This window comes from Salarias fasciatus, chromosome 1 (genome assembly GCF_902148845.1).
Source record: "Salarias fasciatus chromosome 1, fSalaFa1.1, whole genome shotgun sequence".
NCBI classification, from domain to species: Eukaryota; Metazoa; Chordata; class Actinopteri; order Blenniiformes; family Blenniidae; genus Salarias; species Salarias fasciatus.
The window spans coordinates 38,523,381-38,550,088 of record NC_043745.1 but is presented as its reverse complement, the minus strand read 5'-3'; the positions used below and the strand labels follow the sequence as shown (position 1 = coordinate 38,550,088).

At 45.3% G+C, this 26,708-nt stretch overlaps 1 long non-coding RNA gene across 1 annotated transcript in view; it reads left to right on the top strand.

Annotated features, from left to right (window-relative positions):
• The window catches only part of LOC115405934 (uncharacterized), a 67,949-nt gene extending 41,474 nt beyond the window's left edge, over nt 1-26,475 (top strand). Inside the window, exon 2 of the long non-coding RNA XR_003933482.1 lies at nt 25,139-26,475. This is a non-coding gene — a long non-coding RNA (uncharacterized LOC115405934). The remainder of the gene's footprint in view (nt 1-25,138) is intronic.
• Nucleotides 26,476-26,708: the final 233 nt, after the last annotated feature.

The window sequence follows — 26,708 nt, the reverse complement described above, 5'->3', positions numbered from 1 at the left end:
AAGCCCCAGCTGTTGTTTCTGTTAGAAGTCTTACACACACACACACACACACACACACACACACAGCAGTTGGCGCAGGCTTTCGTCCAGAGCAGAGTGAGGGTGAAGTGCCTCTGAGCCTGGCAGCGTTTGAGCTGTGCGGCTGAATGATGGATAACTCCTGGAGCTGCGTGAGTTTAATCAGGAATGGTTGTGGCCATGAGACAATGTCAGACAAATAAAAACGGTGACAAACTGAAAACTGTGAAATATTAGCAGAGAAGCTCATGGAGCGCTCTGCACTTCCACCACCGAAAACTAACTATTCCAGAATAAATGGAGCTAAATTATTCAGGGACGCGTTAACATTTGCGTTGTGGGAGAACTGCGCTCGCGCCGTCCGCCTGTTCGCTCGCTTTTCTGCTGCTTTCTGTTACTCTCAAATTAAATTAGAAGCTGGTGACGACCGGGACGTGAAGTCAGGCTATTTACACCGTTTAACACCAGTCAGATGCATTTCGTTTCAGAAAAGTTTCATGTTTACATGGAAACAGCAAAAACACTGGAAACGATGCAGTTAGCTCCCAACAGGCAAAACACCGCCAAGGTTTGGTGTTTTTAAATTATTGTTAACTCGTTTGTTGTTGTGGTTTTTGTGTTTCTGGGCTTCTGCGTTATGTGTCTGGGTTTAATACGGTTGGTCACGGATGTCAAACATGAGGCCCGTGGGCCCAAACCGACCCTCAGGAGGCTCCAGTCTGGCCAGACAAACCACCAACCAAATGGTAACAATTTCAAAGAAAACATTTCTTTTTAGAGGAGCAGACGAAACACGACACGGAGTCTGCTGAGCTGAGACATCGGCGATGCTAACATGAAAGCTAGCTACTTAGCATTAGCCTCCAGGCCATGCTGTCACAGTGAGTTTGGACATTTTTGAGACATTTTACTGTATTTTGCACCAGAAGGTTTCAATAAAATCCTCTTTATGTTGAGGTTATAAACACTATCCATTATAATTGTTTGGTTCAAGCTTCAACATTGAAAATTAAAAGTTGTTATTGCAGTTTTACCAATCAGACCCACTCAAGGTGAAACCGGGCTGTGGCCAAAAATTAGCTTAAGACCCCGGATGTGGACATAGTGACCAACATAAAACACATTAAAAGTTCAAACTGCAGCTTTTTGAGTAAATATCTGGTAATACGTGCATTATTTAATAGTTTGATCTAGAAGATCGATATCAATCTTACGCCTGTGCATGAAATGTAAACCTGCAGCCGGAGGCCAGTGAGTCTGGCTCAGGATGAAGAGCCACGGGGGGGATGAGGCAGCCGGCGTCGTTCTGAGGGGAACAGAATCCACCTCCGAGGTTTCCTAATTAACACGTCACTCTCAGAACCCGTCCTCTGGGGGTCCAGACACTTCGTGAGGGTGTCCGGCCGCCTGCAGAGAGCTCACCCAGAGCGCAAGTCAAAATTTAAAAAGTATTCCAGATTCTCGAAAGAAGAGAAAGACCAACCCTCCTCTCTGGGAGCGAGTGTTAATGAGGGAGCTCTGAAGGTCGTTCTCCTGCCGCGCTCGCCGTTCGCCTGCAGGCCTTCATGAGGAGGCTGCTGGAATCAGAGAGAAATCACCTGTAAAAGCATGAAGGCCGAGTCTCACCTGAGTCCTGGCGACGTAGCGGAGCACCAACATCCCTCAGCTTCAGTGTCTTCACAGCGACTGTAGCAATCATTTCCACCTGCTGTGACCAGCTGCAGCCTTTTTATCTGAAAACATCTTGTTTTCCTGAAAACCTCCTGTGAAAAATGGCTTTTTAGTGTTTTTTTTTAATAGGAAATAATCAGGTTTTAACCCCCCATTGTCCGAAGTTTGACTCCGTGCACAGAGGAGTTGGCTTATTGATGCCTTGGGGTGGGAATCTGTTGAAAGTATCAATGTTAGTGGGGTTTTTTTTTTTTTTGATTGATTTTTTTATCCTTGATTTTTTTTTTTTTTCAATAAATATGATAGTAAAACACTAATAAGAAAAAATAAAAGATTAGAAACTGCAAAGGAGATTAAAAAAATTGTGGAACTGAATACAGATAACTCAGATTTAACAAACATGTACACTCACACACACACACTGAGTAAATGCATGTATTTCTTCTTCCATTACCTTTTTTTTCATGTTCTTCATCAATGCGCCTTTCTCCCTGGGTTCTTCTTTTCTCTCTGCTGTTTGGAGTCAGATCTGGCCGAACAGTAAACCTTCACATGAGCGTGTCCTTATCAGTGAGTACAGTTATTTCAAGATGCTTCGTGCAGCCGTATCTAAGCCCGGAGTGTGTCCGCGTTTGAACGGCGGCGTGTGTGAGTGGCGGCGGCGGACGGCCCGCCTCGCCAGGTCTTCTCCCCGGAGACGGCGGCTCGAACCGCAGCTGACTGTTAAACAACACGCAGCACTGTAACAGCGCCGTGCTGCAACAAAGTAAAGCCTCCCGTCTCCTGACCTTAAATCTACTCTGTGTGTGTGTGTGTGTGTGTGTCTCTGTTTGTGTGTGATTTCATTTTCCTCTTCCCTCAGCGAGGCGAGCGCCTGCAGGGGTGTCAGCGGAGGTTTAAGATATTCAGCTTGCTGTCAGCACCGACACATTTCTCCCTCTGCACCGCTGCACAGATATGCAAATCCGGCCTCCTCAGAATGCAGAGCGCCAGATCAGCTTCAATTTATTCCATTCTGCTCTCGCTCGGCCCCCCACCCCCCACCCCCCCTTCCCCGTCTCCGCTCCATCTTTGGTTTTCTGTTTGGTCTCCTGTTCGTGGCTTCTGCCCTCAATGAGGAATTGTTGGGGTGTGTGTGTGTGTGTGTGGAGGGGGGAGTGAGAAGATTTCTTTCTGAGCTGCTACAAGCCGAGCTCAGTGAAAAGAAGCGCATCATTCTTTCAATCTGCTACAAGAGGTGCAAGATTGGCAGAGTGTGTGTGTTTGGAGTACCTCTGTGTGTGTGTGTGTGTGTGTGTGTGTGTGTGTGTGTGTGTGTGTGTGTGTGTGTGTGAGTGAGAGAGTGCTTGCGTGTATTACAGAGCCCAGCACGGCAACCATTTCAAATGAAAACTGCATTTTTAGTTTCTGTGTACATGACGACTGTTCAGGTTGGGCGGTATGAACAAAATCTTACATCACGGTGTCAGAAGTTTCACATCACGGTAACGGTATACGTCACGGTATGCATTTTTCCCCTGTAAATTCAAATAATTGCTTAAAAATAACCAAACTGTCATATTTGCTCATTTTCCTCTTATTTTTAAACTCCGGTTTATATAACTTGAACAAAAAAAAAAAAAAAAAAAATCACAACATCAAAGAAAAGTTTCCACCTGCATTAACGACAGCCACTCAACATTCTTTGCAAAGTACGGTCTTTTGTTCGTTGTCGGATTTTCTAAAAGCGAAGAAATTCTATGCTCCAGATGTAGCGCCCGTCTTCGGCACAAGTTCCTCTTCCTCATCTCGGATGGGTTGGGCTGCGTCCGTTTGAGCGTCACTCCCAGAGCCGCTCGTCTCTGCGTCCGCCATCGTGGCGAACACCACTGAAGTTATTCCGTCTTCGTCGAAACCCAATTGTCAAGTCCTCTGAGTGTCTGTGCTGCTCCGGACTTGGACAGAGCGTTCTCCTCGTATGGATGTTGTGCAGGATTCCACTCAAAGCAGAAGTCTGAGGTTTCTTTTCCCAATTCTTTTATTGTTGACAAATCTTTGGATTGTTCAATTTTATTTTAGCTTTATTTTGAAGTTTTAAACCTTTAGCTGGTTCTTAGCTCCTTGGGGCTCCTCATTAGGCTTCCCATTAGGTAAAAAAACCTTAAGGAAACAAAACATGCCCAATTACTCCAAGGAGTTGGATTTAGTTTTTTTACGAAGATTGATTTTGAATAATGAAAAATGTTTTGATCATAAAGCATAAAATAGTCTTAGCTTAAACGTTGTCATCATCTCAAACAAATATTAATTCTTGCTTAAATCTAGTAAATGACAAACTTAGCATTTTAATGAAAAGAAAACATTAAACTTAAAGTTCTCGTTCGCAGCTGGAAAGTCCAAGACGCTCCCAAATGCAAACATTTCTCCCTGAAGCCAGTGGAGATATTTAAACAGCTCTTACTGGCTGTCCATCCAAGTTGAAGAGTTCTTTTGCACAGATTAAATCCAGAGAAGAACATTTTACCAGATTGTGCTCTGTGAGCTGTCTCCTGGACTGTGTTCGAAACCGCATACTTACCTACTACTCATACTAACTTACTGAGTTATGCAGTGTGTTTACACTGGCAGTATGCGGTTTTGAGTATGCGAAAAGTTCCCGGATGCATACTGCATTCGCCAGAAATGTTGAGTAGACACCGTGTGTTCACTACTCGTACTGAAATTACCCAAGATGCAACGCGATGGACAGCGGTTTGGCCAGACAGAGCTTGCGCCGCCTGGTGGCCGGCGGGTGTGGGGGGTGGGTCGGCTCGGGTAGGGGGCGGGGCCGCGATCTGGGCCCGGCCCCAGAGGGTGTGAGAAACTCCGCCCCCCATGGCGGGTCCGGGGTTCGCGTGTGCTCTGCTTCTCTGACACCTCCGAATTCGTCCGAACAAAATCATGGTTTTGGTTCTCCCCAAGATTTCTTCTTTTCCCACTGGGTTTTTGGAGATTTTTCTTGCCGGATGTGAGGGTCTAAGGCGGTGGTTGCTTCGTTTTGTCTCGTTACTGTAAATATTGACATATTACCATTATGCTTATTCACTGTTTTTACTTTTACCGACCAATGTAACATCTTGAAGCCCTCTGAGGCAGCTGTTGTTGTGATACTGGGCTATACAAAAATAAATTGATTGATTGATTGATAAACGGTTGGTGTTCAGACAAATAGACGACACACTCTGGCTCTAAACGACCACTTTGTCGCCTCATTCAAAAAAAAAAAAAAAATCTTGAACTTTTACATTTGAAGAGTTTGGAGCTAAAGTGAAATCAGCTTTAGCAGGTCGATTTCGGCTCGGGGAGGAATGCAATGCATTGTGGGTTATTATGTAGTATGCTGTAGTGTAAACGCTTTGCATACTGTCTGATGGGCTGAGTATGCAGGATGCAGTATGGGCAGGAGCTTTATATGTTTATTTGCACTCTGAAAATCAGCATTTTTGAAAGGGTTCCAAGGAGACCCGGGCTCTTTTTGAAACCAGCATCATCGCCCCCTGCTGGAATTTCCCCGGAGTCACAGCTTTTTTGCACTTCCGCATTATCTTCATGTTTTAAGAAGTTGAAGCTTGGTTCCACCATTATGTCGTGTTCTTGTTCTCTGCTTCCATGAGTGATGTAAACAGTGAGCGATGCTGCCCCCTGTGCTTCCTGTAGTGAACAGCAGCGACGGAAGAGCCTGAAGTGGCCGCAGCGTGATCAGTGACATGACCGGACCATATGCCATTTTTGCATGCCGACTTCATCGGATGTTGTTTCCGGAATGTTTCCGTGTAACGTGCGGTGGTTCCCGCCCCCTCCCTCTCCTCCCCTCTTTGTTAATTAGCGGCGACGCAGCGGCCGATGTTGCAAGTGGGGGAAACAGAATCAGCCAGTTGGCGAGCGGCTCTCAGAAAGGCTATCTCCCCAGCACAGTGTCATCAGTAATCTAGTCTCAGCATAATCTAAATGCCAGAGTGTGTCCTCGCCGATCCGTCCCTGCATTTACATTCTAATTAGACGCGGCCGCGGCCGCTTTAGAAGGAGCCGGTTTAATAACGTGGCCGTGTTCACCTTTTCACAGTCCCTCTGCGGCTGTAGGAAAGGAGGCTACACTTTATATTTTGTCCCTTTGACATTGTGGTTACTGAGGATTTAAGGAGCTTTTTAAAGCCCTCAGCAGCCGAGTGTGTGTCGCCTGACAAGAGCTTTTTCTGCTCTCTGGAGGATGAATTATAAATGGAATTGTAAGAAATGGAGATGTGGCGTGGAAGCAGGAGTGAAGTGCTGGGAACTGTACATGTCGTTCATAATTAGGCATAAAGGACATTTAATCGCAGCCTCTGCAGGATTGTTTATATTATTTATTTCAATACTTTCATTTCACGGCGTTTCGGTGTTAATGCTGATAATGGCCTGTTTCAGCTGTAATTAGACTTTCTAATCACTCCCATTATGACTCCAGTCACAGCTTTTCCATTCACTCATTCACTGACATTAAACCAGTCTCTCAACAAGAACACATGTGAGCGACTGTCCACGTGTGTGTGTGTGTCCGTGTGTATATACGAATGCTATTATATTGGATTACATGTGTGTGTTTGTGGGATGATATGCTTTTTTCCCGATTTGATTTTTTTTGGGGCGGCGATTCAGTTTAAGAAAAGTTGCGGATTCTTTGATTTTAAGGGTTTTTGTGTTTTCTTTTTGGTGGACTTTAACATCAGACCATGTGAAAAAGTGTTCATGACGTCTTCAGTCCACATCAGGACCATATTCCCCCAAAAATGCACTTCACATCTCAGTCTGTTTTTTTTTTTTTTTGTTTGTTTGTTTTTTTGAAGTTTTATTCAAAAGCTTTCACTGTTTATCAAAAAGGCACAAAAATGAAGCAGAAAAATATAGTTTTCTTAAAACCCAGAAATGTTATCCTCATGTCTTCGTAAACAGTAAATACTGGGATATTTTAAACTGTCAAAACATTCCAACATAAGAGCCAGTGTGTCACAGACACAGGTGGATTAAATCTCTTACTGTTAAACTGAGATATCTAAGTGGGAACTTGAAGTATTTTTCAACTTGGCTTCGAAACATAAATCTAGAATGAAGCATTTAAAGTTTTTTTGGTGGTAAGAAATAGTTTTTTTAACAACAAACATTACATTTTTTAAGTCAGTAAATCAAACTTGTTAATCATTTAGTCTCTAGTTTTCGAGCTGTACCCGGTCAGTTCCGTCAGCTCCCTGCTCGGTGGCGACGAGGCTGATCTGGAATCAGTTTGTTTCACATCATTTGCAGTTCGGTCGACTTTGTTTTCCTCCAGCTGTCAGCCAGAAAACGTCCTGATCAGCCGTGTTTGTCTCGGTTCGGGTTTGAGTTTAGCCTTAACGACAGACGAACGCGGTGAAATCCAGAAAAAAGACCATCGATCGTCATGATTGATGAACATCAGCTGTCTGTAACCAGCAGTTCCTAATCGGACATTTATGAACGCCGATATATCACGCATCCCTCTTTTAAGTCTCATTTCTTTTATCCCAAATTAAAGCCTCATTCATACAACTGCGTTTCAGGTGATAACGCCTCGTTTTTGATTTTTCTTTTGAGAAAAATTTTCAACCATAACAGTTCAACAACAAGATAAGTCGTTCTCAACACAAGGCTTCTGATTCTCACTGAACCTGATCGGCCAGTATGGGGATCAATACGATTAAATTCATGACTACTGACTGTCAGATCAGTCGAGTTCCAGGTCCTCATCACCTGCGCCGCCTCCCGCAGAACCGTTCCAACACATTAATGCTTTCTTTTGTCTTGTCGAGAATCCCCGACGACATAGAGACTTGAAGACGCAGCTTAAACAAATTGAATTTATAATTCGCCCCACTGTTCAATCCAGATCTGAAGCCCCGGATCCACTCAGGACTCCGTCCTTCCCAGACTCGGCCTGTCAGTCAGCGTAATGCAGACAAATCTCCTTCACTTCACACGTGAAATCCCGAGCACAAAGCTGCGCTCATCCACCGGCGTAATAGATGTTTTTGCTTTAAAGGGAATATCCGAACATGATTACACCTCGAGCAGCGAAACCACAAACAGAATGAGTGCTGGAATAATGAGGCGGACTCCACCGAGCTCTTTCATTTCTCTGTTTTTTCCCATTACCTCTGATGTTTCCCGTCAGACCACACAAGATTTCAGAAGCGACGCCGGAGATTTACTGATGAGATGAACTCATAAGAAGCCTAATGGGTTTTCATGTTCCTGCTGAAATGGGCTCTCGCTCTGTTTCTCTAAAGCTTCCAGGATGAAGATTTAATTCTTCAGCGGCGACCGAGCGATCATAAAAACAGCTCAGCCGGCCGTGGAAGGATAAACACCAAAACTGAAAAAAACATCTGTTGCTTTTTTTGGGGGGGCGTTTGTTGACATGGCAACGGTGATAAAGCACAACTTTTTCAAAACGCTCCGTCTCCATCGAAACGGGGAAAACGCAGCTTCTTTTACCCCGGTTACGTTACGGAACCAGAACAGATGTGCAGCGGAAAATTACGTCGCGCAGCAGGAGCTTCAAGCATAGATGTGTGGCCATAGATATGATTATGGATACTCGCATTAGTGCCCTTTGCAATAACGGTCATATTTCCACTGGATCCAAGTGGATCCAGGGCTCTGCACCGGAGGTTTACCATCCCCACCACATAAAGATGCATTGTGGCGTGCAAGGTGGAACTTTTATTTTGGAGGCATCGAGTCGTCTCTCAGCTTTTGTTCAGTCCCTGGTGTTTTGACTGCTGTGTGCGTGAAAAACGGAGCCGCTGTCAGATCACTGCCGGGCAGCATCGAGCCACAAGTAAAATGCATCCAGTGAAAAAGCTGCCGTTTATTACAATGAGGCTCATGCTAGTAGCCATGTCTATGGCCTTATATCTATGCTTGTAGTTCGCTCTGCGCAACGTAATTTTCCCGAAATAGCCCGAACTCTTGTGTGGCTTCATTGTTTTCAGCGCTTCTGCCGTTTCCATGGAAATAAACATCATTTTCAAAACATATGTAAACTCAAAACTTTCCTGTCGTGAATATGCAAAAAGGATCTACTTTCACTTACTTAAACGGCAACTGGACGAGCAGCTTATTTATTTCCTCTGGACGCTGACAGTGTTTCAGTGTGAAATTCCTTCTGGAAAACCCAGATCATGCAGACGGACCGGCCTCTTTGCATTGAGTCAGTTGTATTTTAAAATGCATGTGTCTGATATGTTTTGTTGGCTGGTGAAGAAGCTTTAATCAGTGTGAGAAGGAGACAGAGTTCATCCCCCTCTGCGATCAGAATGGAGAGGTGAGCAGATCCGAGACGAGGCTGATAAATGAGAGTAGCTTACTATTTACTCTCTATTAAAGACTGGAGCTATAATGCTCACATTTCCATAATCAGGCGTCTCCCCCTCAGAGCTGTGTCTGGACCATCGAATGATAACTATCAGAAATGTGTTACGTCATGAGGAGTCGTCCCCGTTGAAGTTTGATCAGCTCTGGATGCCGAACTGGTCGGTGGAAGCTGAAGTGGTTGATAATCCACGGGAACGACTCGGAGCTGCCTCCCAGTAACTGATGAACCCTGTCGCTCAGTCGCCGCAGGCCTCCCAGTAGTGGTGCTTGAAAAAGCAGAATCAGTGTCTGGTTTGAAGCGGTGGCGTTTAACTCAGAGCGCTCTCCAGCTCGAAGGGTCAGTGGATCTATGGTAGACAGGAGCCGCGAAGCCAGACCACCAGGACCAGAACCAGGACCCGTCTATTACCTCTTACCTCTGCAGTATGGAAATATGATATAGATCAATAGATGGGAAAGAGGAGCAGATGTGTTCCCAGGAGTGTGTGTGTGTGGATAGACGGAGGCCATGGAGAGGAACCATAGAATAAACCACAGAGAGCAGGACGCTGTCACGACACAGACTGTGGTTATAGATTGAAACCAGGGATTGATCCCAAAGGAGGTTTGAATGGATGGAATGCTATAGATAGAATTTCCTCAAGTGAGTCCACCTGTAGACTTGGTGAAATAGGTGGAGTCTAGTGCGCTCTTGATTGGTTGGAACAAAAACCAGCAGCCACAGCGGCTCATTCTGGACTGGTTTGAGGAACGCTGCCATAGATAGATATATATGTCATAGATATCAGAGCTCGATTCCATATCTAGATATTGATGTCACAGACAGAAATGCATACCATAGATACCATAGATGAAATATAGTTGTCATGGATAGATAACATAGATATTGATGTCATAGATGGATAGATACCACACATATCTGTAGATATCATAGACAGATCAATAGATAGATATAAATACTATAGATAGATATAGATGCCATAGATACCACACATATGTGTAGATATCAAGGGTTCCTTTCAGTCTCCAGCTGTCGAGGTTTGGAGACTCATTGGAAGCCATTGCCACTGCTGTATGATACCTTTAGCAGGTCTTGTTTCAATAGAACTAAAACTGTAAAGCCGTGCTGAGACCATTTACATGCTTATCTTTCTTTCATTTCGTTGATAAACCAAACTGAACAGTGCAGACTCCATATCCTGGTACTCACTCCTCGATCAGCTGTCACCACAGATATTCCAGTCCTCCCAAACCAATTTAGGTCTGTAGCAACAAACTCCTGAGCCGGCGGAAAGGAACAAGCTTGTGTTTTATTGCTCTGTGAGTTTGACCTTTCATTCGCCGGAGTATTAAAATGCCATTTTAAAAGCTGCATAGTCCTGCCAGCGAGCTCCACGTTCCCTTTATTAGGGCTGCAGCGAGCGGCTTGGCTGTCTGTGTGCAGTCGTCTCAGACAGCAGCATTTAGATAATGCATTTTTCCTGCTCCACTGTAGCCTGGGGGAGCTCCGGCAGAAACTCCACTGAAATATTATGAAGACCATAACAAAAAAAAAAAAACCCAACAACCTGAAATTCACTGAAAGGATAATTTCTTAAGCTGACAGAACGGAGCTGTGAGCAGTGTTTGAAACATTTATTGCTTGTTTCCAGAGGGCTGAGTACATGCAATAAACGTCCGGTTTGCACGTTTTTGATTGGCTGTTGACAGTCTGTTCGTGTCCAGGACTTTTTTGGCTCACACACTTTAAATTGCACAAACATCACTCCGGCTCTCGAAGCTGCACAGACTGAAGGAAAGCTGGATGTTCGGATTCAGAAGTGTGGTCTTTCAGGGACGATGATTCATTTGTTTCATGGCGCTGATTCAGGGAGATTGCGAATTCACATCGCCAAACAGCTCTCTGACACAAACAGCAATGCTGCAAAGCCTGGATTTGAACCAGGGATATCCTTACTGTGAGGTAGCGATGCAGTCAAGATGACCTAATCCAAGACCGAGTCCAGATCAAGACCAGAGCACAGAGCATCCCAGGAACAAGACAAGACGAACACTTTAGGAGATTGAGTCTAGAACCAAAGAACCAAAGACAAAGATGAGGCTAAGACTTTAATGGACTGAGTCAAGACCAAGACCTTGAAAATGTGGTTTCCCTATCTGAGTTTCTCTTGGCTACTACAATACTTCTATGAGCTGGGAAACACTCCACTGCACAGCTCCAAATTCCTATTAAAGTCTCTGTCTTTAGATGCTCTGCAGATAATTACTGAGGAAAGGTGAAGAAATAAAATGACATATGAAGTTGCATTGAAGTCTCTGAGCTGTGAGCATTTTATCCAGAAGTTTATTTATTTATTTATTTTTTAAAGTGGAGACCAAACTAATGAGGTTGTTTTGTGTTTTCTCTGCTTCCTTCTGGGGAAAATAAACTGACAAAAACATTGAAAACAGATACACGAAACTATGAAACAGAATTGCGTTTGTAACCGTAATTAATCAAAAAGGTTTGCGTTGGGGAGCTCTGAACGTGGCGAGCAGCGGCAGGAGCGACCTCTGACCCCGGAAGCTTTCTGAACCGGAAGCCAGTGTTTGTTTTTCCGGGGTGACCTCCAGCGGCCGATCAATCTGAAACGCTCTGCTTCCACTTCAGGCTCGCACTGTGAGAGTGATTAGTGCCAACGGGCCTTCTCTCCACTGAGACCACGATCGGGTGGGTGTAGTCACTCGGCGGCGCCTCCATCGCTAAACTCTCTGCATCGCTGAGAAAGAGGTACTGGAGATTTATTGTGCTGCGGTTTGAAGACGTACTTTAAAACATGAGCGACGACGGAACACGGTGGAACAGAGATCTGAAGATGCTGACGATCTGCCTCCGTTTTTTTGAGTTGTTTCACGTGCTGCGAGGCCTCGGTACACCAATGAGCCATAACATTATGACCGCCTGCCAGGTTTGACCTATTGAGGCACGGAAGTTTTCTTCCCATAATGCATCCTGGTGGCATGTGTTTCCCGTTAGCCATCAGACCAGGAAAACCTGATCCATCAGACCAGACCAGACCACCTTCCCTTGCGCCTCGCTTCGGTTTTGACCCCTCCGTGCCCATTGTCGGGGCTTCTTGGTTGGTGGACAGTGATCAGCGTGAGTTTCCTCACAGCTCGCCTGCTCCAAATACAACAGACGGGTTCTGTTTGGTTCTGGGTTTCTACTGCTTTCTATCAGAACCAGCAGGAACCTCTGCAGCAGTCTGAACTAATCAATTGGACCTACTTAACCTATGACTCCTGAATCTTGTATCCTTTTTTCTTATATTTTCCCTGCAATTTCGAAAACATTGTAAACAGATTGCTGCATTTAAATTGATTAATCAATCAAGAAAGAGCTTTTATGGTTGCAACACTGTAAATTAGTGGACAAGAAACTGAAATGCATCTGAGTGGAGATTTAAAGCAGTAGTTGTTGGTGTCGTGGTGCTTTTCCTTCCTGTTTCTGTGGAGCCTGTGTGACTTTGTTTGACTGGTCACTGAGTCATGTGGCAGAGCTTCAGAAGTCAAAATAGTGAGGTTATTCTAATATAGTCCACTCAAACATTATGGTAACAAGCAGAAAACATCCCAAATTAAAAGTTAATTCATTTAAATGTGAAGAACGTGTTGCACCTAAACTCCTACCATCTTTTTTTGAACAATACCTTCCTACATGATATTAAATGAGAATTATACTTTTCATTAATGGTGTTGGGTATAAAGTACATCGCTGTTCTCAGGAGCTGCAGGTCTGGACACGCTCTGATTCTTTGTAGTATTTCTCATCTGCGAGCAGCTTGAATAATAAAAGTAGGCTTTATGTCTGCCTTCTGCTGGTGGTCTTAATGTAGTGGCTGACGTCGTTCTGCCTTTCAGACTCGGCCTCTTCATCGCTGTCTTCTCAAACTGACAACCTGACAGCCGTGCGTCTGTTTCTCAGCCAGGTGCACGACGGACTGGAAACGGGCAACTCTCCAAGCTGCTGCTGCTGCTGCTTCTTCTTCCTTTTTTTTTTAACTCCTCCACATTCTTCACATTTCTGATTTTGCTTCTGTTCATGTTCAAGGGTGAAGTGCACCACTTTCCTCTGAGCTGGCAGTGATTGAGTTGTCGATGCTTCTGGAGGGAAAAAAAAACCAGAGAAGTGAGGCTGGAATTGGAATCAAACTCCACACAGACACACAGACTCTCCCTGAAGCTGCTCTCTGGGTTTTTGAATCGTAGATCAGGAACAGCAGAACCCCTCCTGGATTATTTTTAATTCAATGCCTTTGATTCTGGACTCCTCTCACACACTTTGACTTGAAGCAACACACAACCTGGAATATGTCAAGTTATGCTGTTTCACTGTGAGAGCGCCATTGAACTTCACCAGGAGGTGAATGTTTCCCTTCTGGTTGGCTGGTTGATTTATTGGTCAGTTGGTTGGTTTGATATGTTTGCTTGCTGTTTGCTTGGTTGGTATGTCGGTATGATCTTGGTTGTTTCTTTCTTTGGTTGGTTGGTTTGATATGTTGGTCATTTGGTTCGTAAGTTTGTGAGTTGTGTTTAAAAAAGGAAAACTGAGGTTAAACTGGCATTTGTGTTATCAAATCACTTTTCTGTCTTGCTTCATGGATTTAGCGTTCATCCTTCTAGCAGTCACCCGTAGAGCATTTATAACATTTAGAAAATTATCTGCATATGAAAGATACATAAGATACATACATATTAGTAGTTTAAACAATCAGCCGTTATTATAATTACACGGTAATGTCTTTAATTGTATTCTAAATGTGTATGTGCAGATGAAGCGTAGATATTTATTCTCCACAAACGTAACCGTTTAAATTGGAATTATGAGTGATCCTACAACCTATTTTCTTAAATTATCTCCCTGCGTTCACAACCGAAGACCGCTGGAGGATAAAATCTCCGTTTCAGCTTGTGTTTCCGAGGCAGTGACGCGATGAAGCAGCAGCGGCGGCGTCCTCTGCGCTCCACCCAGCGCCACCTTCACCCTCTCTGACTTGTCAGACACCGGTCCTCCGGCGGGTTGTGACGAACTGTCGTGTGTGACCGAAGCTCGGAGGAATCACTCAGCCTGTGAAAACAGCTCCAGGCAGGAGGCGCTGGACGGACCGGGAGGCGGCGGCGGCGGCCTGGGGAACACGAACAGCATGAAACACCACCTTCTGTAGATCCAGCCGCTCGGCGAGATGATGATCCGTGCAGCCCCCCCCCCTGCCATGCTGTTCCTCTGAGGGTTTGAGGTTCCTCCTTCCTGCAGGCGGTCAGCTCGCCGTCAGGGTGACTCCCGCTGAAGGTGTCCGAGCTGATGCCCGATTAGCAGCAGCTGATAAACACAGTGGTGTGGAGTCGAGGTCGGACTCGATCAGATTTGTTTTGACCTGCGAGCCTTTCACTCCGCCTTCAGGACCGGCGGACCGCGTCGCAGCGTCTGAAATGTGTGAGATGCCGCCGCCATGTGTCACTTCTCTGAACCGGTGCCGCTCCGGTAACACTCAGCCTCAATTCCCAAAACGTCAGGGCGCTGTAGTCGACCCATAACACAATGTCTTTGACCAATACTGGGTGACAGGTAGCAAAGCACTAATGCTAGCGTGATAGAGTGGTCGTCTTTCTCTCGGAAGGTTGCAGGTTTGATTCCCCAGCTCCTCTGTCCACGTGTCGAACTGTTCTTACGCCTCTGAACCTCAAAGCGGCTCCTCACGGGTGAAGTGCTCTGCCGCCTGTTTAATCAGTGGAAGAGTGCGATGTTGGCTGCAACAGATGATGAGTCAAAATGTTGTTGAGAGAGTTAGCTTATTTTATTTGCCGTTTGGATTTTCACGGATTTATTTGAACTTTTAGAGAAAACAAAAAGACTCATATTGAACGTAGCAGTGGAGATAAAGGTAAAAGAGATCCAGCAGTTCAGGTGTTTGACTTTGATTGGTGGGAGGAAGATGCTCTGAAGTCTGGCTCTGATGGCGTTTCCCAGGCGAGACAGCAGCTTTAAAACGTTTCACCTCAGTATCTGTAACTACTAACCCTTCACTTCATTCACTAATTACAAGCTTCAGGACTCATAGTTTTATTCAAGCCTCTTTTCCTTCTGCTGTGATTTCCACATGTCTGAGGCTATTTTCTACATTGCAAACAAACTCCATAAAAAGCTGGATGAGAAATGCATGCTGGGTAGAGGCGGTTGCTGGGAGCCGCAGAGCTCTGCTGTACTGTACATCAGTGAACACGGGCATCGCGGTTTATTTTCAGTCCGTCCCACATAAGACCGGCGCGGTGCTGCGAACACGCTCGGCAGCGCCGCAGACGCTGGAGGAGCTGGAGTTAAAAACCACAATGGCCTGCCCGGGGGGGGGGGGGGGGGGGGGGGGCGGGGGGGTTGGCTTGTATTTTTAGCCTCTCTGCGACGGGCTCAGCAGCTGGCATGGTCCAGGCTCTGCATGCGCTGAGTTTCCACAGCTATTCAGCAGATTACTCCGTGTAACACACGTTTGGTTCCTGGGTGGGAAGTTCATTCTCCTCCGAGAGATCAAGGAAACGGTCATTCAGATGTTCAGACTTTGCTTTTGTGTCTTCGATCATGAAACAACATGATTTTTAAGTAAAAATCACAGTTTTTGCAGCAAATAAAGCAAATGAATGACAGGAATTTGCTTTTATTTATATGTATAGCAAATGGATGCGTTCCATTATACATGTATTGTAGATTTCAGGTTAAACCATAGATGGTAAATACAATGGATGTTCGTCACCCACAGCGTTCCGAAATCCCGTTCTGAAGACTTCAGCGAGTCCAGCAGGACGTCTCCATGTTGAACATTGTAAACCGGATGTAAATGTGATTGGTCCAGCCCGTCACGTGACCGCATCACGTGGACAGAGGAGGCGCTGTGATAGGACGATTTATGCTAAACTGTAACTCGTAATATAAAATCGACAGATGATTTATGTGAAAATCTGAGTCTGGTGAAGCCAGAGACCAGAACCTGTTCTGGAACCCGGCGCTTTATATGTTTATTTACACTCTGAAAATCGACATTTTTGAATGGGTTCCAATGAGACCCTCTTTGAAATCAATATCATCGCCCCCTGCTGGAATTTCCCTGGAATTGCGGCTTTTTTCACACTGCATTATCTTCACGTTTTGTGAGTGGAGGTTGAAGCTTGGGTTAAACTTAACCAATCGCCACAAATCCAAAGTACTGAATTTACTCCTGAGGTCTGGAGGTGTTACTGTCATTAAAGTCCACAGGAAATACCGAAGAAAATCGATTAGTCAAATGTTTTGTGGCACTGGCAAAGTCAAAAGGGAAAAACTAGGTTTTTTTTCTACATCATGTTTCCTTCAAATATGGATATGATGCTATGATGGTTTTTCTGACCGATTGTTTCCTTTGGTGATTATTTTCCTCTGTTGGGGAATTCTGATTAGAAATAGTCAGCATGCTAATTAGCAAAGCTAAACTGGGGAAAATGAGGCCGTTACAGACCGAACCTCATCTTGGGCTCCGGTTACATTTACAAGCTTCATGAGAAAAACACATTTTCATTTGAGAAAGGTCCCCGAATGCAGTAAATAGTTCTGCTGCACATGTTCAGTAGCGACGTTCACGAGTTTTTAATTCAGAACAGAAATTAAATCTGCTACAAAATTGAGCTTTGAATCATCTAATGCCAGTTGGAACGACGACCACTCATTAGATTGTTTTACATGTAAGGAAATATGAGCGGCAGAGTCTGGTTCAGTATAAATGAGCCTTCAGGTGGATAAACCGCCACAGAAGACGGATCGGCCTGTTTATGGTTGGCTCAGCGTCAAGAAGTGAGTGTTTTCATTTATTGATATATGGTTTTATCAGCTGGTGAATGAAGGGAGTATTGCTGGGATGTGAAGAGAGAGGGTGATTTATGAAGAGCTGGCTGTGGGAACGAGGCTCAGCGCGGCACGTCGGGGGAAAATATGCAACCGCGAAGCAGCGGAGGAACGCCGCCGGCGCTCATTAGGTGGGCGTGGCCTGAAACCTTTGGTTTAATAGAAGAGCACCTCTCCCAATTCAGCCTTGCCCTTTGGCCTTTTCGTCAAAATGAAACTCTTCATTTGTGGCCAGGTTTTTAATGATTCCCCTTTCGGTTCTGAACTATCGACCCAAAGACACCGACACTTTTTGTTGCCGATTAAGACTTTAAGACTCTTTTTTTAAAAGTAACATTGACCTTTCTCTCAGCGGATTCTTAAAGAAAAGCCTTGAGCTGGAGTGGTTTCTGTAAAACGCGGAGGATTCCTTGATGCCGTGTGAACTGAGTCCATTGAAGCTGCTGTTTAGTTTGGGCGTCTCTCTGCTCTCCAGGCAGTAGACGTCTGATTGGCTCCTGAATGGGTTTGTTTTGGAGCCCAGTAGGGATCAGAATAACGGAGCCCGTTAAAGGTACGACACTCAATCACCGCCGCCGCCGGGGCTTCACTTTTCACTTTCTGTGTCACCGTTTAACCGAGTGAAGTAATTTCCTCTCGTCAGAGTGTGTCTTCTGAAGGAGTGTCAACATGTGGTTTCATCTGTGTGTGAGTGTGTGTAACTGTGCCAGGTTTATTATTATTCAGGTGCACTGGGAACGGCGTGCAATAAAAAGATACTATAAGAATACAGAATTCAGCCCTGTGTTCTCCAGAACGACGGCAGCTCCTCTCGCAGAAAGAGAAACAGCAACCAGCCAATTACTCCTGTGATTATTACTGCGAGGGAGCAGCGAGTTATTGATGTCAGGACGGATGTCGGCGTTCCTCTTTCTCACTCTAATAAATACTCTCTGCGCTGCCGGCCTCGGATTTCCAGGGGATTATGCGAGAACATTTTCCGAGCCATGCTCTCCCATCCTGTGCAATGCCAGCAGTCAGCATGCGCTCATCTTGGTTCACCCTTTAACTTCTCTAAGAAAAAGAACCGAAATGTTGGTTCTGGGTTCCCAGAGGCCTGAAAACGGACCGAGACGCTTCCACAGATGAACCGCACCTGAGTGGAACTCTTCACACCTCATCTCCTTCCTTCTTCACAGGTCTCTCTTGTAAATGAGACCCTGGGTCTCAGTGGGATAACCTGTATAAAGCAAGGTTAAATGAAATAAAAAAATAAATAAATAAAATAAATAAATAGGAAACTAGATTCTCTAAACCAGACCTGAACTGCCCTCCTTAGAACGACAACATTTTCAGGTGAAAACAGAACATTTTCGGAGCATTCGGGAGGTTTGTTTACAAGTCTTGATGCTCGGATTGGATTTGCTGAATCAGTGATCCTTTCATTGACGGAAAATATTTCTGTCTTCTCCATTCGTCCCACCCTGTTTTCGTGTAGTTTTCATTCGTTGACTGAAGTCCCAGGTGTAGTTCATCTCAGTCTCCATCTTCTTTTCTGGTTTTGAGTTTTTGTTCAGTTACCTGCTGTGAAGAAGGTTGTCTGATGAATATTGTTCGTCATAATCTTCGTCAGTGAGATTAACACTGGCCTGAATCTATAAACACGTCTTTTACGAGGCGGTCCAGGTCCGATTGTTGGGGTTTCACTTGCCGGCAGTGTGGGAAGCATTGCGCGTGTGGACCTGTGGCAGGACAAACATCAGGCGTCTCCTGAACTGTAAAGCCTAAAAAACAGAAACTCATGCATGATGGCATTTTTGATGGTAATGTCACGGTGTGAGAATTGCACCAGATTTTACCAGAATCATTTTGTCTTCTTCAATTATGCAACTATTTGCTGAGAAGTCATGTGACCTCTTCAACCGACCGCTGTGTTGGATCTTCCTCCTGTCGGTTCGCCTCCATGCTTCTCTTTTATTTACTGCCTGTTTTCACTATTTATGTGACACATTGGCACAGATCCAGCACAGACCTGATTTATTTCCACATAAGAATGAGGCCAGTATCCAGAACTTTAAATATCTGAATGTGTCTTTTTCCCGTTTACACTGTTTAAACGCAGATCCGATCTGTGACACATAAAAATCTGAATCGTTTCGGGCGACCCCGGCAGTGTGAACGTGGCCGAACAGAACGTTGACTCAGTCGGTGGATCTTCGAATGGAGATGCTGAAGGGTTAACCTATCGGAGAGTATCTGGGTGTGTGTCTGTATGAGCGAGTGTTTGGGAGTGTGTTTTATGGTCTCGGTGATGGAGCCGACTCTCTGCAGACAACCTGTGCTTATTTTATGGCCTCCTCCCCAGCTGCAGCGTGTGGGCAATAAACCTTTCTCCAGCAATCTCCAAACAGTGCAGCAATCAATGGGAAATTATCTCAGCCAATCGATGGGCGGCCTTTCTGATTCTCCCTCTCCTGCTGCCCCCCTCCCTCCCCCTCCTCCTCTCCCCTCATCCCTTCTGTCTCATTTTTTGCTGTCTCCCTGTTTTTTCCACCCACTCCTTCACTCCCTCCCCCCTCTTTTTTCTTGCCTTCCCTCCAGCTCCCTCCAGTCTGCAGCACCTATTTTGAAATGCGACGGCTCAGCAGCTCCAGAGCCATTAACAAAAGTCGCTTTCACACATGGAATATGTAACGCTGCCGGACCCACTTCCCTGCCGAATATAATGAGCCTGACTGCTTGTAAAGCCCCCTCTTCCTCCACTTTCTGTTGTCGTCCTTGGTTGTCACTGGCTGCTTGCACAAAACCCTTATTATTATTCCAGGTTTCGCTCCAGGATGCATTTTTAATACATTCAGAGCGTTTCCTAAAGGACACTTCTCAAACTGTTACCCTTCATTACAAGCTATACTAAGTGGTTTCCAGCAGTTAGACCTTTAAATACTCTGTGGGCTGTGCTCACACACAAGCACTCAGGGAAAGAAAAAGGTTCAAGTGAAGTAAAAACACCGGGTTGTTTCTTGCATCCATGTCATGCACCACTTCAGCCAGACTGAGGGAGCGGGGGGTTTGTAGCTGCTGACCGTGGGCGACGGCGAGCTTCGACCTCGTCATGTCAGTAATCCATCTGAAAAACAGTCCCAATAACACCTGCAGGGCAGTTTTAGTCACCGATAGAGCTAAAACCCATAGTTTTCATGGAGGTTCCGGCGGGTTTGAAAAGCAATGCAGCCGTTTGAGACCCTGAAACCAGCATGGCGGTCAGTGTCACCAATATCATCTTTTGTAATCCTCTGTCACCATGTCGACGGAGATAAAGCTTACCATCTTCAGGAGCGTCAGTCCATGGCGCTACCTGGATTTCCCCAGACAAAGTCCCAGAACCCCCTGAAAATGGAGCACTGACCCGCTTTTGTGTCATGACCCACCAGTCGACAGGCGACTGCTTTACAGTGTCTGCTGCAGGCTGTTCCACTTGGTGGGTCCCGAAGCTGTTCGACCCGACCCGGGGCGGGCCGGAGTGCACCTCCGTGAAGGCACTCCCCCGGGCCGACTGCCTGGACGCCGGCCGTTCACCTCTCAGCTGCTTCACATGATCTTTAAAGAACAGATCTCACTGGTGGAGGCGTCACCGCGACTGATCGGTCGTTCCGGAGACGAGAGAATCCAAAGAAACGACTCGTCCCGGCTTCCGGCTGAGACTCGAGTCGCCACCTTGTCTCCAGGCCAGTCAGATACACCCTCCACTCTTTCCCTGAAGATACTAGTCAGCCGTCGGTCTTGCAGAGTCTAAACGGAGTTTATCAGCCGCTTCGGGCTTCGACAGACTGTAAGAAAAGACAGGAGACAAAGAGACTTTGTGATGAGGAAACACTGAGACGAAAGGAGGATGAAAAAAAAAAAAGTTATCAGAAAACAAACACCTAAGGCAGTGCACGGGGTTTATGAGACATTTTACTGGTGGATAATTAGTTAGTAAAGGTCACCAAGCAGACAGTTTAATATTTATTCACAGTACTGCAGGAAAAAGTGAGCGAAGCCATTGATTGCTCCCGTTTAAAAGAGCAACCTGGAGTCAGAAGTGTAATAAAATATGGTTTAAGTCAGGTGAAGAATTACTGTGACTCATCTGAAATGATCAAAACAGCTTTGATTGAAACAGAACCCTTTAACTGAATTCACTCAGCCTGTGAGCTGAAAGTTGGCGCCATGAGTTGACGCTGTTAGTTGTTTTTGGAATTAAGCCAAAAGGGTTTCCAGACAAGCTTCTCATAACTGTCACCGTTATGCAAATTCAATTCCAACAATCTCTGTGAATTCTGCACGACCTTCTAATTTTGTCAAACTGCAGTGATCGGACAAAGTGGACATTTCCTCATGTCGTAAAGGGTCACCTTCAGATAACTGATTCCAAAGCTACAATTCAAATATAAAACTCAGGATGACTGACACAAGCCTGCAGCAGTTCTCTGAGGTGCACAGTTAATGCACTGCAGCCGCAGTCTGGAGGATTCCTGCAAATACAGAAGTAAAGTGAACAAAAAAAAACAAGAGCGGTGGAGACCAGAGTGCTGTTAGTGCTGCTCACTCTTTTACATGAAAAATTATACTTTTTTTTTTTTTTTTTTTTTTTTTTTTATAAACACGATTCAGGACATCAAGGGTTGTTAGTAATTATATTAGAAGCATTGTTTAGCATGAATAATCTTGTTTGGAAAGATACGTTTTAATGTGGTGTTTAGTTGAGGTGGGAGAGCCGAGCGGTTTGGTTAAAACATAAAGCAGAGTGTCATCTGCATAGCAATAAAGCTGAATGTATACAGAATAATCTGGTCATGGTGGAGGAGACAAACGATGAAGATGAGGGGACCGAGGACAGAGCCCTGAGGGACGCCGAGGAGAGAGGAGACTTGGCTGGGATGTGAAAGATTTGATCGGAATAAATGTGGCCACACTATTAACTGTAACTCTATCTCTATATTAACTATAACTCGTGGTCTGGTAATAAAACGACCACATTTTCAGTTTTACCGTAACATTGATGACTTCTGTAGAGCAAAAATGTTTCAACATTCCCTTTTTTTCCCCGTGTTAAGCAGGGCTTTAACTTCGGTGCTTCAAGTTGAAGGTTTCAGCGGTTTAGTCGGCAGCACAGCTGTGAAAACCCTCTCTCCTCGAGTGCTTGTTTTCACTGGTATAATCAGTTTGTTTTCTTATATGCTGATACACAACATTTCACAAAATGTCACTGTGTCACGGCGAGGAAAATTGCCAGAGTCAATTTTCCACAATATTGACTCCAGCTCTCAGTCGCACAACACCCAAAAGGAAGCGAGGAGCCGATGCGGGGCTGAACGGGTCGTAGGAGTCGGAGCGTTGACTCGCTTCAGAAGCAGAAAACGTCTCGCTTTTCCTGCTGGAACTGCACAACTCTGACTCCAGCTCTCCTGAGCACCGCTGCCATCTCAGGATTTTATCATATAAGTTATAGAGCTCTTATCATCTAATGTTTATTTAAAAAAAGAAAAGTATTTTCAGTTCACTATACGCATCTCACGAGAGTAATCTACAACAACCTTTTGGCAGCGATCGCACAGATTCCAGAGGTGTTTCCACGCCTGGAGCGGCAGCGCCGACACACGCCGACAGGCTCGGGAACGGGAAGCGAACGGCGCTCCTCCTAAACACCTTGTTTATGCTGCTGCTCCACACCGAGTTCAACCGTGACGCCACAACATGAAAGGAAAGCACAAGTGACACCCGGCCTCATGTCTGTCACACTCGCGGCTCGGCCCCAACCGAGGAGAAACCAGCCGGCTAATGCAGGGAAAGCTTGGACAAATGGGATGCTCACACACACACACACACACACACACACACACACAAACACACACACGGTCATTGTTTGCTCTGCAGTTACGGATGGGGTCAACACGGGTTATCGGGGACGGAGCGGCCTACCGTAGTTTGTGAGAATGAGCTCTGGTAGAGGAATTTGAACTGTGATCAATACTGGAAAGGGCTTTTCTGGCAGAGGGGAAAGTGGCGTTGGATCCGGAGGTCAGCTCCGGTCAGCGCCTGCAGGGGGTTTGTTTACACGCCATGGCTACAAGCATTTATATAAATAGCAGCTTCATCAAAAAAAAAAGGAAAGAAGCCTCTTTCGGATTCCCAGCTGTTTGTAATGTGTGTGCAACCAATTATAACCGTGGAAATTGTCTCTACAAAGGGAGCTACTGCGTGAAAATAGCTCCTCAACAAGTTTCTGCAGGTGCTTCAGTCCCACAATCCAAAAGGATTAATAATAAAATCCTTGGATGTGGCATTCCCCGCAGATTAACAGGCTGACATTTCCATATTTACCTTGGATACGGGAACAGAGCGGTGTTTATTAGTTACTACTGACTGTTCTTTCATGTTCCCCGCTGTTCTCTGGTGCTTCTCCATTTACACAAGTCACTTTGTTGTTTGAGTCCCACTGCAGCTGCAGATGGAATTAAGTCAAGTTGGTTTTGATGATGGGATCAATTTCACTTGTTTTTTCGTAAACATGCTGTTTATTTGTTACAACTGGAGGCACTGTCATTTCCATTATTCATTCATTTATTGTTATTTAACCATATTTTTGGTGATTTTAGCACAAAATTACAGGAATTCGCATCTCAAGTAAAGCCTGATCACACCATGTCTCTGTATGCGAATGATACTCTATTTCTATTAACTCTTCCACACAGTCAGGCATTTCCAAGTGATCTATTAAAGAAGAGATAAGACTCATGTGCTCGCTTACTCATTATTAAAATTTATTTTTTCATGTATACTAGCTTGTCTGTCTTTACGCTGATGATACCATCATTTATTTCATCAAGTTTTTTCACACTATTTTTACATATTTAGACTGATTAAGTTACACTAAGAAAAAATCATGAATATTTCAGTTTTTATCTTTGACAGGATATTATGCAGTGTGTTTGGATGCTAGCATGCTGATGATAGAATCTTCTGTTGAAATTTTTCACATTGAGCCTTTTTAGATTATCGTTTTGTTTAACTAACTTCAGAACTCATCGACGACTTAGTTTTGATTCCTGCATTGTGTCTGGATGCTAGCATATCCATGTTTATGCCAATGATGCAGTCTTTTATATCATTAACTCCTCCCCGAAATCCAACTTTTTTCAGATTCCTGTTTGCTTTTACTGTTCTCAAGATCACGTTGATATTTCCTCACTCCAAAAGATGTCAAATCTATATATCACTTTACTTTTATATGTCACGTGGAGGTGAAGCAGCTTTATGCTGATGACACTGCCCTGCATGTCATTGATTCCTACACAAAACTAGGCGTCACTCACAAAGAATACATCAAGGAGATCCTCATCATTTGCTTGAAACTTCTGATAAATTAAATTTATGCCCTCTAGCACACTGTTTTGATGTTCCCTCTAAAATCCATATGATCAATGGAAATCATCGCCACATTTAGTGTAATAACAGGAAAATGCATTCGTCCATGATGATGCTACAGTCCCCAATCGTCATTAAGTGCATTTTATCAGACAGTGGGGGAAAAACAACTTGCACAGAAAGAATAAGCAAGTCTGGGCATGAATCTGGAAGATTCTCATTGTGAAAACAACCGATTTCAATTGATTTGTTTCACTACTCCCAGAAGCTTTGAGTTATCATCATTGTACAAGTCATTTTCATATCTACACGATATTAAAGTGAAATTATGTGCTGCTGCTGCTGCTTCTGCTGCTGCCCTTGAAATAAAAGACGCTGTTCACCAAAGGACCATTCAGCGCGATGGTTTTAATGACTTTGTCGACTGGATTGTTCTCTTGTAATCTCGCATGTTTCATTTGTGGATGACAGTATTGAAAATAAGACGGTGCGTTTTTTTTCATCTGTGTGTCGTGTTGTGGTCTTTCGGCCGGCTCCTCGTCCTTTGTGTCTTGTGGATTGTAGCGAGTGAGCGTCAGCAGTGAATCGCTGAATTAAAAGACCCGGCGGGAGCCGTACTGCGAGCAGAGCTCCCTTTGGTCGTCCACTTCACGCTCCGCCCGAGGCCGCCTGTAATCAGCTGGCCTCCAGCTCTCGCAAAGGTCACGCCGCCCCTTTGATGGTGTTTTGATTCATCCTTTCCTCTTCACTCCCCCACCCCTCTCTTTTTCTCAGGGAAGCTGGAGAGCCATTACCACCAGGGAGCCAAGAAGGGGCTGGTCCCGTCCGCTGCCGAGTGACGACGGAGGACGAGTCCGGCAGGGAAAACGGTGTGATCACACGGGAACGCGGCCAAAAGCACCACCTGACTGCACAGTCCACCGGGTGACCGGAACCTGGCAGCAGGACGCCCAGTCCGCCGTCTTCCTGTCTGGAATCGCTCGCAATCCAGAACTGAAGCACACAGCGAGAAGTTGCCTCACCGCTTTGACAGAAGTTCCTCAGTCTGTCTCTGTCTCTGCTGCTCCTGTGTCTCTTACTGCAATTAAAATCTGATTTGTCGAAAAAAAAACGCAAATCCAAAATGAGGATGCCGTCTTTGAGAAATGTTTGGGAGACGCTCACACCAGAGCAGGGTTGGTTTTAATTAACCTTTCACGCTTTATGAGGCGGCAGAAGGAAAGAAATCTCAATAACCGCATCTCAATAACCGCACGAATGTTACTCCCGCCTGTAATTACACCCCCCCCCCCCCCCCCCCCCACACACACACACACACACACACACACACACACACACACATACACACCCGAGGCTGCATTTGGCTTGACAATAGCATTGCGTTAAGAGGAAATACAAGCGTCTCATTATTTCCAATGAGACGGTTTCATCAGAACGTTGTGGGGGTGGGGGGGTTGGATCAGATCTGAGCGTCGGCTCACCCTCATAGTGTTAAAATCTGGAAATCCTGCTAATTGTTTTGTTTACTTCAGTCATTCCAGTGGAAGCTGATCTCTTTTCTCTTCAGACTCGTGAAGTTCGGTGTCCTGTGGGCGAACTGGGACTTCTGGGTTTGGTATTTTCACCCGCTCGGCTCTACCTGCAGCGACATGCCCTCTCTGAGGGAAAACCCTCGGGCGCGGGGATATTTCCAGTCTAAACAGCGTGGGTTATCTGGCATGCGCTCGCCACAAAACTCCAAACAAGTTTCCAACTCCGGGCTGGTTGATTTCACAACTCTGTCAGTGCTTCAACCTCTATTGACACACTTTGACTGCAGCTGCGTTTTATTGGACCCATCAGCCAGGAGTGGCTTTGGTCCTTGAGGCAGAAAGCGAACACTGGGGGAGAAAAGAGAAAGTGTGAGGATCTGAACCTGTTTGACACTCACTGGGAGGGATCGCCTAAAAAAAATCCCACCGAGGCGTCCGTCCTCCAAACCGCCGCACGCCTTCAGTCCACAGTACGCGACAGGTGGTCATAATGTAATGGCTGATGGTTGCCCGTCATCACAAAATGTCCAGACGTGCTGGAGCACATTTCATTCTAAATAAAGCTCACTTGTTTTGAAAGGTGTAATTGCCGGTGATTCAATTTGAATGTGTTGAAAGGAGAAATCCTGCAGGATTACTGAAGATGTTTCACACTGCCGAGCGTCTCCAAGCCGCCGGATAGAAGCTCGGCTCCGCCCACTTCGCTCCCACCTCCCGGCTCGCACGGCTCCGCCCGAGTTAGCCTGAACTGGAGCAGTGACGTGGTATTGATCAGCACCCACAGAATCCGGCTTTGGTTAATGACCTGATGT